The sequence below is a fragment of the Pteropus alecto genome, unplaced genomic scaffold, assembly GCF_000325575.1.
Source record: "Pteropus alecto unplaced genomic scaffold, ASM32557v1 scaffold100, whole genome shotgun sequence".
NCBI classification, from domain to species: domain Eukaryota; kingdom Metazoa; phylum Chordata; class Mammalia; order Chiroptera; family Pteropodidae; genus Pteropus; species Pteropus alecto.
In genome coordinates this window covers 1,613,574-1,622,973 of record NW_006430723.1, presented here as the reverse complement: position 1 = coordinate 1,622,973, position 9,400 = coordinate 1,613,574, and the positions used below count along the sequence as shown (strand labels likewise).

Below are 9,400 nucleotides of genomic sequence, written 5' to 3'. Positions count from 1 at the left end.
GTTTCTCTCTTCTTTCTGATTTATTTCTAGATTTCTGTCTTCGATATCACTGATCCTTTCCTCCATTTGGTCGACTCTATTTCCCAAGCTTGTTATTTCATTTTTCACCTCTTACAGTGTGCTCTTTATCTCCAGAAGGTCTATTCAGTTCTTTTTGAGGGTTTCAATCTCTTTGCTAAAGAACTCATTCTGCTCATCTAGTTGTTTTTTAAATTTCTGAAATTGCTGATATGATTTTGTTTCAGATCTCACTGAGTTTTTTCAGAAGTACCATCCTGAATTCTCAGTCATTTAAGTCGCATATTTCTATGTCTGTAAGATTATTTTCTGGAGAATTTTCTCTTTCTTTCTGAGCTGCCTTGTCACCTTGGTTGTTCTTGGTGTTTAATGGACTATTTCTCCGCCTGGGCATTAATGGAAATATATTCTACTTTCTTTCCAGAAAGAGGATTTATTATATAAATGTCTCTCTTTAGCCTACTGCAAAGAAGGCGCTTTTCTTTTGGTTTCCAGTAGGTGGGGTCTAAGCCTCTTGGCTCTCTGCTTTATATAAAGTCTTAATAATGTCTTTTTATTCCTTATAGATGTTTAATCATGTTTGCTACCCTCAGTCTCAGTTCCTGTCAGTGTTAGCAACAGTTTCGGTAGCGTTTGCTCAGATTTTCCTGGGGCTTCACAGTTTCCATATTGGAGGGTATGAGGGGAGGGGCCCTTTGAGTTAGGGGATAGGGTCTGCGGCTCAGCCTCAGTTTTGCAACTGCGGCTGGTAAAAATCAACTGTTGTTTCTCTGCCATCCCCATTTTTCTGCTGTCCCCATTTCTCTGCCATCCTCGTTTTTCTGCCTTCTGCCCTGATGACTGGGCCCTGCCACTGGCCACGTGGAGTTCACAATACTCCCAGACAGGGCTGTTCAGAGAAGTACTGCACCTTTTCCTCTCCCCCGGCTCCTACAGGGAGCTCTGGTGGCTGAGAGAGTCAGCTTCTTCGTTTCTTCCAGTCCACCACCTGACAGCTGGGGTTCTGACATGTGATAGCTCTTATGCGCAGATCCCATGCTCAGACGTGCTGGTATTCAGTTTGGGTGTTTCTTTGTTGAGTTTTAGATGTTCAGCTTATTGTTTCAAGAGGAAAGATCTAAGGACATCTCTCACTCTGCCATGTTTAATCCAATCTCCTCTTACAGATATAGTAACTGAGATTCAGAGTGTAGAAGATCACTCAAGGTCATGCAACTTGAAAATCATGCAAAATCCATTATTTCCAACTCAAATGAGACAACCCCTGAGAACCCAAATGGAATCTGGACAGGGGTGCCGAATTTAGCACTAGACTCCTAATTCAGTTGTGAAGGATTGTATTCATGGTCATCATAGCCTGAAGGCTCTGGGCCACACCATGCTGGTGGTCAGAGGCCTTACCTGGGTAACCTAGGGAACCACCCCTTTCCCGATCTGAACATTGCCATGCTCCTATAATAGCAGTCACATCAGTAGAGAAGTGGTTCATTTGATGTCAGATTAAAATGCAGATTCTCCAGAAGAGATAATGCAATCCACATGAATGAACCGTCCAACCTGAGTTAGTGGATTCCTAGTATGATTATCTGAAGAAAACCATAAGCACAGAACTGGGACTCAGTTTTAAAATGGAGATTGAAGGAGAAGGAAGAGGAACATTACCATTGATAAGTGGTAATGAGGTTATATTCCTGGGAGCCTTCCCTGAAACCTCTTGTCTGGGGAGGGGCCCACCTCTATGCTCCCATGGTGACAAGTACTCCCCCATCCCAGCATCTTCACACCATATTGCGATGCATTATCCTGCATTTCAATACTGCCTAGAAGAGATCTTAATAGAAAGGAGAAATAATAAAACAGAGGTAAGAGGGAAACTAACAGAAATGAAACCTGCGTTACAGATAAGCTACTGAGACTTACTAAAGAGAGCAGGGACAGGGTCTATGTTGCTCATAGCTGTACACCCAGAATTTTAGGCCTGTAAGTGCTCAGAAATTATTTGACAAATGGATACAGGAATGAATAAATGCAGATGCTGACCTGTTGACCTCAGGGCTCTGCCTCAGAATGGCCTGTTAAGCATCTCTTGCTGAGATATTTGTATATTTGTGTTGCTCCCATGTCAATCGTCAAATATGTATAGATTTTTGTAATGCTTGTGTCAGCCATTTACCAATAACCTCTCCTTCCTTCTAGCCCCTTCTGGAGGAGTTCAGCCTTATAAGAAGAAAAATTCACAGCAGAACTATCTGACCTCTTAGTAGACATGTCCTAGTTACTATAGCTGGGTGTAGTGAAAAAGCACTATCGGTGTCAAAAGACCTGAATTTGAATCCTGTTAATACTACTACATATTAGTATTCTCTCTCTGAGCCTCAGTTCTCATCAATAAAATTAAAATCATAATAGAACTGTAGTGAGAATTATATGAAATTACTTGTATAAAGCATCTGGAAGCTGGTAGGTATACCATAAATATTAATTCCCTCCTTTCTTCCTACTGAGTAAAAGAGTCAATTAACAAAAGAACTATCTCACCAAAACTTAGAGCTCTCAGTCTGGGAAGGTCTCGGAGGTTAAAACCCAGTCCCATCACTTTATAGATGAGAAAGAGATGCGGAGAAAAGCACCAGCTAGGCCATCATTGCACTAGTGATCGTCAAGGCCAGTAGACCAGTTTCCATAACCACACCATTGCTGCCCAATTTGTCCCTTTATACTGCACTTGGAATTGCCACTTAGGGAAGGTGCACTCCCAGCTTTCACAGATGGCTCCTTCCATGTTCCCAGAGGTATTTGCCCCAAATTAATGCCAGCCTCCCAGCAGTCAGCTTAGACTGCCTTCCTCACCCTGTCACTGCCTAATTGATTTCAAGAGGCAAACCAGGCATGCAGTTTCCAGAAGCTGGATCGATCGTGCTGTGCTTTTGCTCTGTTAGCCCGTCAGCTGACAAGGAGGTTTATAAACCTCTGTATGTGTAAAGCTGCCTGGAATAGGCAGGGGCAGGGATGGTTTGAAAAGTGGCATTTTCAGGCAAATTGGCAGGTGATAGATTTTCTGGGACATGCTGAGTAAAAAGCACTGGCTGTCACCAGGCTCAGAAGCATCTATCATGTGACAAGGTTTTCTCCATGCCAGCATGGAGTGTGGGTATTTCATGGAATCCTTACCCATTTGGTCCAGTCCTTTCTTTTCAGATATGAGAAACTGAGATCTAATGAGAAGAGGCTTGCATAAGGTCACATAGGAAAGTGAGTGATAGAATAGCAGAGGCAGATTTAAGCACAAACTGGCTCTCACTTGGGCTGTGTTAAAATCTCCTACCCACCAATTCTCTCAGTAATTCTTTTGGACTTTGCTTTATACCTGGTGAACTTATATTATACATATTTAGATAAGTTTTAACTTTATAGTAATTTTATAGAAACTCTTGATTTCTAATGTTGGACCTAAGACATTAGATACTCCTAATTCTTGCCTTAATTTGTTTGATGTTAACATAGTTATTTCCTGCTTAGAATATCTTCTTCTGTCCTTCTACTTTCAATCTTTCTGTGCCCTTATGTTTTATGGGTCTTTTATAATGAGCATTTAGCTGAATTCTTTGTTGTTGTTTTTAAAATATAATCTTATTATCCCTGTCTTTTAACCAGTGAAATTAGTCTCTTTACATTTATTGACATATTTTGATTTATTTATATCTTATTTTCCTAAAACACTTATTATATATTTTTTGTCTTTACAAATGAATGTAATACAGCACGGGGCAAATTTCCCCAAGTCAGGGCGAGACCAAGCCCTATACCGAGAGAAGAAGAAAGTCTTTTGGCAGAGCGTGAAGAAAGAATTCAACACACATGCCAAAGTTAGAGTCAAAAGGAAATTCGATTAGAAAAGGGGTAACACAGAAAGAGAGTGGTCTTCTCTCAGAGACAGAGAGTGAGAAGGACCCCAAATGTTCAGGGAATTCAGTTTATATATCATTCTTTAGTTCTCATTTCCTTTGATGATGACATACTGTGAGGAAGGGGAAGGGGATGACTATGTAGCCTGCTGGCCTTCTCAGCCTTTAACCCATAGGTTCCCTGTGGTTTTAGCCATAAGGAATGAATGATTTTATTTGTGTAGGATGCCACTCTGTTGTTCCTGTTTTCCCTTCACAGATGTGGGGAGAGGGTTGTTAGCAATCCCAGAAGTCTTTCTTTGTTCTGCAGGTGTTCTCCTGGCCTGGCAGCAGGGCTGATCAGCATATTGTAGTCTCTTAATGTAGCTTGATTAACATTTTAATTCTCTTGCCTCCTCCCTACATTAAATGTATGTAACATATATGGAAATAATGGGGCATAGAAATGATTTGAAACGTTGACTCTAACACCTGTCTTGTGAACTTGAACGTTATTAAGCCGTGAAAACCATACCCGCTTCCCTCCCACGGTGCTTGGAATATCTTCCTAAAGAACAGATTGTTTATTGTTGCTGCTTTTTCACCTTTATACAAATGGTGCGATACTACATATAGTTTTTATGGTTAATTTAACATTTGCTCAACATTTTTGCTGAGATTCATCCATGTTATTGTATGTAGCTCTAGTTCATTTGATTTTACTGCTGCATATAGTTTGATGTGCAAATACTCCATAATTTATTCATCCATTCTCTACTTATCATCACTTGGATGGTTTCCAATATTTTGCTGTTATGAACTTTCCTCTGTGTATGATTCCTGGGGACCAAGCAGAAGAGTTTCTCTAGGGCATATATCTTAAAGTACAATTCACTTGGGTTTGCACTTGTTCAACTTTATAAGATAATGTCTATAAGATCATTGTTTTCCAAAGTGGACGTACCAATTCACACACCCACCAGCAATAAATACGAGTTTCTATTGTTCTATGTCCTGGCCAACACTTGGTGTTGTCAGACTTCTTTCTTTTTGCCTGTCTAATAAATGTAAAATGCTGTCTTGTATGGTCTTAATTTGCATTTCCCTGAGAAAGGAATCAATTGTTTTGAACAAGAGGGAGTGATCAGATGTGTAGAACATTGCTTCCAGTTGTAATGACTTAATGAGTTACCCCTCTTCAGGTATCTGCATTTTAATATGGGACAATGTCTTGACTCAAAGCAATGAATCTTAAGTAGTGTGCAATCAGCCCTATCACAGGCATGTGAAAGAGCAGATGGTTTGGAAGATGAGCAGATTCACAGCAATCTTACAACTAGGGTGACTGACCAACTTGGTTTGCCTGGAACTGAGGGGTTTCCTTGGATGCAGGATTTTTCATTTCATCTTATTTTATTTTATTTCATTATTTCATTTCATTTTATCTTATTTGTATGTATGGATGGTGGGGGGACTTTTCATTTTAAAACCAGGAAAATTCTAGCCAACCAAGACAGCTTGGTTACCTATCCACACTGCACACTCTCCTACTCTGTTAGTCCTAAAACACTTTATTTCATGCAAGGAGCTGAATCCTCATGCACACACACCCCATAACAGCCCTGGCATCTATGTGCCATTTTATAGGCTGCCATCTGAAGCCACCTTATCACCTGAAAATATTGCTCCAAGACATCTGCTCTTTGTAGATAAGGTGGGTGAAGAATTTTATTTCTCACTTTTAAAGAAAAATCCGGATCACATTATATATTTTGTCAGTGCATTCTTCAATAGCAATTCTATTTTACTTTTAAAGAAAAATCTGGACCACATTGCATTTTTTGTCAATGTATTCTTCAGTAGCTGTTTTTCCAAAAGTCCCTATTTCCCCAGGCTGGGGAAATATGATGTCTCAAAAAGACATCTCAAGTATGAAACAGGGTCCAGGGTCAGTCTGCTGAGAGAATCAGCCACATGCTATGAGCCACGTTATGTGGACACGAAGTCCAACCTCTGCCTCTCACACAAGTCCTGAGTACCTGAAAACACTGCCCAGGAGTTCCTGAAGGTGCCTGTGTCTAAAAGCAGACTTTGCAGGCTCTCTTCAGAGGCGGGGTTTCAGGGAGTGAGGGCCACAGGAAACCCCGTTGTCGATTCTTCTCCTTTGCAGCAAGTTACAGCAGTACCAGCCAACACTTGTGTCAGTGGATTCTCACCTTGCAAATAAGCGTGGCGCTCCTGGTGAGCTGGACTAGCATTTGGCAGGAGCTCATGGCTACAGCTGTGCTGGCTGCAAAAATATTTTAATACTTTCCTTCATTTATAAATAGTATAACACAATGAGTGGTAAAAAATAATAATGATAACTAGTTAGTAATGTAAATTCTAGTATGTGTAGCTTATATCAGACACTGTACATGCCATATTATTCCAAGATACGTTTTTGATTTGGACAGAGCACAGTATGGGATGGGTGGGGGGCACCACAGGTATACTTTATTTGTTTCAAGGCTTGTGATGTTGCCTTCACGTACTAAGCCCTTGAGTAGCAAAGTGCCTCTAAGCTGAGCCTAAGAGAACCTATTCTGTAAATGCCACTTTATGCCCCACAGAAATGGTCCTTCATGTTTGAGAGCTTTACTTTATTTGGCCATACATCTCTTGGTGAGAGATGGCCATTCCTATGTGCAGCTGTGGAAAAGGAATCTGCTAAGAATCCCATTAAATGGCCAGAGTGAGTATCTCAGGAAACAGTGGAAGGATGCCTTTCTCTGTCCCCCATGTCCACAGTGACTGGACTGCAGACAGAGGAGCCTATCTGGACTAGCATTTGGCAGGAGCTCATGGGCTCCTCCAGGCTGACCGTTCCCTCCTGCCAGCCCAGCCTCACTGGGTCTCCAGACAGGGAAAGCCTTCACTTGTGAGCGACCACCATGTCCTCATCCTTTATTCTTTCTTCTTTCTTTCTCTCATTGGCCTTGGTCCCACTTAGAAACTGGGCTCAAACCAGTTGCTGCCTTACCAGCCAATACCATCATTGTGTGTGACCCCCTTGTCACACACACCTCCTCAGAGGGGAGGTCAGACATTTGACAAGGATGCCAAGCCCTGGTGACCAGCATCGACCAGTCACCAACCTTCTCATCCTTCATTTTCCTCCTCTTCTTGGAAATAAAGTCGCCCTGGGAGGCTTGCACTAGGAGCTTCCACACAGAGGATACAGGAGCTGCCTTTATCTCAGATGCTGCTCTGTCAAAGTGAGACCGCCAAGTTTGGGAACAGCCAATGGCCCAGTCAGGGTGATCTGCGAGGCTGGGCTGCACTGCAATTGTTTAAGTGAGTGGGTGGAAATGAAATCAATGGGATTGAAGCTCGTCTGGAGGGCGGCTACAGGCAAAGAAACAGAATGATTGCTCTTGACCAGCAGCTCAGACCCTTAGGCGTTTCCAAACACTCTGTCTGTATGACTGTGGGTAGTGAGTTTTCTCTTCTAATGTACTGAGGTGTTTTTTTTTTTTTCATTGAAAGGCTTGTCTTTTTATGGTGGAATTATTCCCTTATTTCTTTTCTGTTGTTAAAATATAGCTTACAGAATGGAGTGGTGTCAATATCTTAGTTTAGTTGAGTTTACCTTAGCTTAGCTTAGGTTAGTTTTTAATGTCTTTACTGGGCACAATAAGAGAGAAAGGGAAAAATCTCCATCAGTCCCCAGATTTTGTTTAAAAATTTTCCATGCAATGCAGAAGGCCGGCAACCATAGACCTTGAGGATTTGGGTGAAAGAGATCTGAAGTCGGCCTCACCCGCTAAACCGTCTTCAGGACAACAAAGGTATGCCAGGCACTATGCAAAGGCAGGGATGTCCCCGCAGGGCCAGGCCATGTCCAACCCCCTGAGAGATAGATCCTCACTGCGGAGCAGGGTGCACCCCCCTTTTAGGCTCTCAGAGTCTGATGTGAGAAGCCCTGGATTCAGCTAACCAACCTCCTGGTGCCAAATCTGATTATGTGACCTGCAGCCTATCGATTTGGCCAGCACCAACGTCCAGTTTGCTTAGCACTCATTTTTCTCCCTTAAAATGGTTTACAGATCAGATCCCTGAAAACGTGGTCAGCATGTCCATGCCTCTGAGGCTATGCATGCTGACAAATGAGGGTTCTGGAGCTCAAAGACTGGGGCAACCCCTGGACTAGAGAAAATTTATCAAGATAAATACTCTTTGGAAAGTCTTTTTGGGGTCCCAAACTGCCCTTTAGGGTCCCAGCCAGCCAGTTCTCCCTGGACACACCTTTGTGTACCACAGACACCCATTTTCTTTTAAACTGCAGCAAAGTTCACTGGTGAATGTCACTGAGAAGGAATTTGGATGACTGCCCTAAACTAGATGACACTGGAACTTAAACTGCTTTAAGCTAGTAAATTTGGATTCCCTGTTAGAACACTGTTTTCTTCACATGTGGGAAGGGCCACCTGCCTCAGAATCACTGAGGTGCTTGTTAGTATCATATTCCCAGGCCCTCCCTCAGAATCTCAGGGGTAAGACTCAGGAATCAGTATTCTAAAAGCATGTCCATGGTTAGAAGGGAGAGGTAGGGATGGGTGAAAAAGGTGAGGGGGAATAAGAGATATAAACTTCCAGTTTTAAAATAAATAAGTCACAGGGATGTAACGTACAGCACGGGGAATGTAATCAATGTATCGTAATAACTTTGTAGGGTGACAGATGGGTACTGGACTTATTGTGGTGATCACATTATAAGGTAGATGTTGAATCACTATGTTGTACACTTGAAACTGGTACAATATTGTATGTCAACTATACTTTAATTTTAAAAAACATCATGCCTAAATAGATTTTTTTTTTTTACACGTTCTGTTTGAAAACAACTATCATGGAGACAGAAGACAGAAAATAGGTTTTCATAAGATGAGAGGAAATCTGTCTTCTCTTTCTAGTCCCAGGAATCTGCCTTCTTTCTTATCTTTAAAAACATGTTTTGTTATTACTGTCAGGTTGTCACCAAAACAGATTTTCACCACAGGTTTATGCTCGGATAGAGTCTGGAATAAACCCAAGTTGTCTTAGTCAGTTTGGGCTACTGTAACAAAATACCATAGACTGGGTAGCTTAAACAAAAACATTTATTTCTCACAGTTCTGGAGGCCAGGAAGTCCAAGATTAAGGTGCCAGCCAGTTCAGTTCCTGGTGAGAACACTTTTCCTGGTTTGCAGACATCCACCTTCTTGCTATGTCCTCACATGGCAGAGAAAGAGAGATCATCTCTCTCTCTCTGTCTCTTCTTATAAGGGCACTAATCTCATCATAAGAACCCCACCCTCATAACCTAATTACCTTCCAAAGCCCCACCTCCTAGTGACAGACACTGGAGGATGGAATTTTAATGTGAATTTGTGATGGGGACACAAACATCCAGTCTGTAGCAGGGGTCTTTCCAGAGAGTCATGATGAAAATCAAAAGGTTCTTGAGATGGGACTCT

The 9,400-nt window shown here is 41.9% G+C and overlaps 1 protein-coding gene across 1 annotated transcript in view; it reads left to right on the top strand.

Moving 5' to 3' along the window:
* TACR1 (tachykinin receptor 1) overlaps positions 1-9,400 on the top strand; it is a 140,570-nt gene that overhangs the window by 114,250 nt on the left and 16,920 nt on the right. The window lies entirely within an intron of this gene.